This window comes from Chlamydotis macqueenii, chromosome 2, assembly GCF_036417535.1.
Source record: "Chlamydotis macqueenii isolate bChlMac1 chromosome 2, bChlMac1.mat, whole genome shotgun sequence".
NCBI classification, from domain to species: Eukaryota; Metazoa; Chordata; class Aves; order Otidiformes; family Otididae; genus Chlamydotis; species Chlamydotis macqueenii.
This window is the reverse complement of record NC_141557.1, coordinates 38190041-38196040: the sequence shown is the minus strand read 5'-3', so window position 1 is coordinate 38196040 and position 6000 is coordinate 38190041. Positions and strand designations below refer to the sequence as shown.

The following is a 6000-nucleotide window of genomic DNA, read 5'->3' as shown; positions in this document are numbered from 1 at the left end:
TTGACTCATTTGGGGACTTTATTCAATACACTAAGGGTTTGCTTAAACAGGGACACTCAGGAAAGTTAATCCAAAGTAATTAAAACAGTGAATTTAAAGTGGATTAGTTAAACCACATTAAACCCCAGTGTGGACTGGGGTTTAATGTGGTTTAACTAATCCACTTTAAATTCATACCTTTAGTTAATTTGGATTAATTTTCCTGAGTGTCTCTGTTTAGACAAGCCCTAAAGCCCCAATCCTGTAAACAATTTATGCACATGAGTATTTGTATGTGATGCACTTAATTAGCCTCGATTCAGGAAAGCACTTAAGCCCTGCTGAAATCAATGGAACTTAAGTGTCAATGGATGGTTTTGCCTGAATTGGGACCAAAGGCACCACATGCAAAAATGTTGTTCTGGACACTCATATGCAAAGGAACCACTGTGTATTTTTGGATGCTCTTAGTAGGAACCTTTTCCGATATCCAGTTTATTTTCTTTTTGCCCTTCTGCATTAAATCTTTGTATAGCCTTGCTCTGCCCTAACCAGTTTCTCCATCTTTCTGGGTAACGATCTAACAGCTATGTGGTACATCAGATTATGCTGATGTGACTCTCTGATGATGCACCGTGTGTTTCAAGACCAGAACGACGGTTTCTTCACACCTTTTAGAGGAAGACTCACCTACAACAAATTTTAGTTGAGTTAGTCTGGAGTACATGGTTCCTCTTACTCAACAGTAGTTCATCAGTCTCTCTTCCTCTTGCTCACTCCTCTTTGCCTGATTCCTTTAAGAAATTTAAGAACACATTAAGTAGTGCCCCTTTGTCAAACTTATGTGATGAATTTAATAATTTTGAAGATAACTGTCAGGAGGTCAAGCTATGTATTTTACTAAGAAAGCATAAACCGTTTAGTATTCTACTGGAAGAAGACACTATATTTAGGTGAGGTATTTGGGCAGTGTAAATAAGAACAGGTGAATTAGACCAAATTCTAACCATTGACATACACGTTCACTGAGAGCTCATCTAAACTCCAGTAAACCCAAGAATTTTAAATTTATTTAAGACTCAATTCAATTAAAATGTGAATGCCTATGGCCAAGCCCTATTGTAATTCAGAAACAAAACCTTTTTAAATGTTTTTCCTTCTTTTATATAGATGTAGGTAAAAAAGGCTTACATAGAGAACGCAAAAGACAGAACAAAATTTCTAATTAATTGAGGTTTTTCTTATGATTGGCAAACATTTTAAAAGAATGTACAAAACCAAAACATCAGAATGAATTAGTGATTATTTACAATGGAAACAGCAAGCTCACAATGGTGTCAAACAGACTCCACTGGAAGAAAATTCCTTAAGGTTAGAATCAGTACAACTTTGTTCTTAATGGGTGTGTATAGAACACATCTCATCGTAGGGTCTAGAAACACCAGAAGTACTCTACAAGTATTTCTGAGTTTCTCTACGAGAATACAGTTGATATAGAAGGGAACTTATTTAGAGAAATGGGAGAAGCTGCAATCATTAAAACTTTCCTAAAATTTTCTTAGATTCCTGAGATTGTAAAATTTCCTGGATTCCAGACGAAATATGAAATCCAAACCAAATATTGTTGCAAATTAAAATACAACTAATGTGTGTACCTATATTTACTTAAACATATTTGTACGGGCACAATCATATAGTTATATGCACTCAATAAAATACATCTGTATAATCCACATAAATATATATTAAAAATCTGTGGAAATATTTACTTTCTGTTTGCATGCATGCATTAACTAAGCCAAAAAGTCAATATTTTTTACTTTATATTTTATTAAACTGGCAAATCTATACTATACTTTTTCAAAATAGATTAAATCCTGCTAACTAGTTCATACGCATGTAATAGCTTTATAGTTGATAACCAAATTTGACACCCCTCCCTCCCAAAGGACTGGAAACTCCAGATACTTTACCAGATGAGACCTGGGAGAAATTAATAGAGGAAGTCAGTATTTTCCGCATTTTTACTCTTATATTGGCTTCTACCATCACAGGTGCGCAAGCAAAATATCAATTTTTTTGCTATGGACACCACATGCATTTGAGATGTTAAGAACTTGTATGAAACTTAGCTAGACTACAAGACTAAATTATTTAAATGAGCAATGTAACTAGTAATGTAACTAAATATAAACCAAGATTTTTCACAATTCCAATGCATAGTCAAGTAAAATTTAAAAAATATTTCTAACCCTAAGAATACTTCAGTCAACATCTAATATAAGCAGACAATTAGGAATATGTAACTACAAACATTATGTTCTTCACCTATACAAAGCTTACACACCTTTACTTGTGACTCTGTTGTAGGATGTATTTTGAACATAAACTGAAGACGGTCTAAGCAGTTTGTTCTTAACCCTCTATAATCTTGCAAATACAGAAATGAATAGTATTTGGAATGTGTTTTTCCATTTATTGTTGTGTAAGTAAAAGGGATTCATTCCCTTAGAATGTTTTAATTTTGGGGTGGAACCTCCATTCATGCTTAAATTGGCATTTTAAGTATTATGACAAGCCTAACAATTGATTGCCAATGAAACAAGAATAAACTACTTTTGGCAGATTCTGCTGTTGTTTTTCCTGCTGGCTTTTGTTCCAGCTTTTATTTTCGATGGGAAAATTTTCATATTGAGAATACTGAGAGGGCCAAATCTTCTAAGACATTCCCTAAGTGCACACACAATTAGATATCCTATGCTCATATAATTACTCCAGTAGTTATTTAGACAACTCACAATTGCCTGATTTGAGTACACAGTGGGAGTATGTGCTAAAGGCAGGTGCATTTTATTTTTTTTTTTTTAACAGTAGCACAAATCTACAGGTTTATAGAAAAAAAGGTTTTGATGCTTTTGGTAAAATTTGTACTTAGTGAATCCCGCCTTTATCTTCAACACACAATGAGCTGTAATTCTTCACATTGCCATATCATCTCCCACGCGCATGCTACTTTTTCACGCTTTCTTGTCTAAAATGCCCTGTATTTCAAAGGCAAAACCCACGCATTTCCATGTATTTATAATGGACAGGTCACTGTGATATAGGCAGACTGACTGTAGATGGCTGTATGACTTCTAAATCAAATGCTGTGCCCTATACTGAACAAAATTACCATTTCACCACTGAGCTCTCTGAAGTATTCAAAGCATATTACTAGATAAGAATTAGGTGCTTAACTACCTGGCTTTTTAAAAATATCAAGATTTGCTCCAACATAAAATAAATATATGGAGAGACAAACAGAAAATTGTTATTTCAAATAGAACATGAAAGAATTTGATTGAAATTAATGGATATATAAACACGCAAGGAAATTCTCATGTCTTAGTTTTTTTTTGTCCTGTGCTTTTTTTCTTTTTAATCTACTAACATTTAACTTTAAATGACTCTTTCTACTTTAAACAATCTGTTGCAGCAAGAAATGTAAATGCATCACTGTAAAACACTATCATCAGCAGGCTGGAATCTACTTTGGTCTCTCTTTTCTTAATCAAACATCTGGGAATCAAAAACATCTTTAGACTGGCATGGAATTAAGATATGCTCTCTCTTTGGCAAAACCACATAGATAGGCTGATTATGTTGCCCTGAAAGGCCCAGAAAGCAAAAAAGTTCCTCTGGGAACCAGGTGAGTTATAAGAAATCTCTTCAGAGACTAGATACGCTACACTCATCATGTAATTATTACTAAACATACCAAGTTTTATTCCTGTTTCACATTTCTAGGTGTATCTCAGATTGATCATATTTCTTCTTATGTTGCCCTGAAGCATGATCTAATAGTCAAACGCTGCCAGTTTTAGGCTCATTTTACCAAGACTTGCGTTCAAATAATAATGCTGCTTCAGCTAGTATGGATGATGGAGTATCTCTCTAGTTTGTCTTGTCTTGTACTGGAGTCCCCAAAGAAAAGCTTGGATATCTAGTGCATTATCAGGCCTAATTATAAATGATACAATTGTCACAAAGAGCAACCTAGGACACACAGCGCTTCATGTTCAACTGGTTGCAAAAATATGTACACTGCAGTTTTTCTTGCAAGGAAAATGAACCCTCCAGTACTACGTGGTCCTCTACAGTAGTTCACACTCCTTCAGGATTCGTAATGAAGAAATAGATTTAGTGGCTTTCCCAAAACTTAAGAAACTTAATCTTTTTCATTAAGCTGATCTCAAACGCATGCCAGCCATTCAAGTTTGCCTCGCAAATTCCTGTTTCATCTCAGGTGTACAAACTTATACCACTTGTAGAAAATCGTGCTTACAGGGATTACTCCTCCTAGGCGGTTGGGATGACAAGTCCCACTGGGACGCAGCCCCGGCCTTCCCAAGGCTCCAGCCTGGGCCCAGCCAACACAGCCGGGCACAGCTCCTTTCACACCACCACACGAAGAAGTTTCCCAACCAGTTTGTACGTGGCCAGTCGCTCCCAGGGAGCAACGCACCTGATTCACGTTAAATCACCTCATTTTAAGCTGCTTCCCCCCTCACCCTGGCCACGCGTGACTGGTAACTACGCTCTGTAGACGCTCTATGTAAATAAAAGTGCCTCGGGCTTCCTCAGGGGGTGAAAGGCCCCGAACAAACGGAAAACCTCCGGACTTAAAAATAAAATCCCAGCGCCGTTTTGGTGTTGCCGAGGCTCTCCAGGTGCAGGCGGCTGCCGAGCTGTGCCAGAACCCGCGACGAGGGAAGCCCCGTCCCCACCCTTCTCCTTCCCTCTCCCCCGCCGCCTCCCTGAGCGGGCCGCGACCGCCCCGTTCCCTCCGCCACCTCCAGCCCCGCGCCCGCCCGACAGCGCCGGTCACGGTCGGCGGGCGCAACGAGCATGCGCGGCGCCGCGGGCTGTGTGGGCACCCACGGCTTCACGGTGCGGACGGCGCCTGCGCGGAGGGAGCGGGGTGGAATGGGGGGGGGGGGGGGGGAGTGTTGGGGGCGGAGCTATCGCGCGTGCCCGCGTGCGGGCAGGGAGCCCTTCCCCTTCCCTTCCCCGGGCCTCCCCCACCGCCTCCCCCTGCCCCGCGTCCCTCGCAGGGCGCCGGGGTCTGTGTGCCGCGCAGGGAGGGAAGAAGGGAGGGAGGGAGGCAGGCGGGGAGGGAAAGAGAGAGAGAGAGAGAGGCTGAGCCAGCTCTTCATGCCACTGCAGGCAGCAGCAGCAGCAGGTAAAACCAGCCCCAGAGCATCTGCTCCCCTTAACCCGCTTGCCCCCCTCCCCGCCGGCCGCCCTGCAGTCAAAATGCGCCGGCCGCCGCCGAGGCCTTGGGTCCCGCCGCCCCCGGCCCTCAGTGGGCAGCAGCCGGGCGGGCAGGGGCGGTGAGGCCTGCGCGCACCGGGCCGGCGCCGCCGCCGCTCCTCGGCCTCCTCCTTCCCGCGGGGCTGCCCGGCGGAGCGGGCGGCGGGCCGGTGCTCGGCCCGGGGCGTGCTGAGAGCAGTAGCTCCCGGCAGGGATCTCTGGAGCCAGAGCCTCGTTTCTGGGAGGTGAAAGCAGGGAGGGAGGAGGAGGAGGAGGTAGATTTGTCACAAGGTTTCCCCATCTGGTTTTTTTTTTTTTTTTTTAAGTATTGTTCGTGATTCTGATGGCTGAAGAGGGAAGTTAAGGTCTTCTTTACTATTTTTTTTTTCCCCTCCAGGCCTTGAAAAAGAGTTTTTAGAAGAAGCTTGGTTTACCTCCACTTTTCCTGCCCCAGAGCCTCTCCTCCTCCCTGTTCTCACCAATCTGCCTCAGTCTGTGCTAGCTGTCCAGTTTATTGCCATCAGTGGTAGATGTTTAACTGTCAGACTTGTTTTTCTTTAGGATACAGTCGTTCAAGTGGTGTACAAGTCTGGATTTCAGGGCAAGGGCTGCAATTAGCACATTTTAGCTGTTTGAGAGTTTTGTACTCTTGGACTGCTGAACCATACCCATTAGTAGTTTAATTTAAGTACATATCCTATCATATTACTCATTCTGGAGGCTTTA

At 42.2% G+C, this 6000-nt stretch overlaps 1 protein-coding gene across 3 annotated transcripts in view; it reads left to right on the top strand.

Annotated features, from left to right (window-relative positions):
- Nucleotides 1-5014: 5014 nt before the first annotated feature.
- TBC1D5 (TBC1 domain family member 5) overlaps nt 5015-6000 on the top strand; it is a 325821-nt gene continuing 324835 nt past the window's right edge. For 2 of the 3 annotated variants that reach the window (XM_086742637.1, XM_086742635.1), the window contains exon 1: nt 5188-5203. The gene's annotated coding sequence lies outside the window, so the exon portion shown is untranslated. Of the gene's footprint in view, nt 5204-6000 lie in introns of all 3 variants that reach the window. The other variant, XM_086742636.1, reaches the window with a different exon arrangement.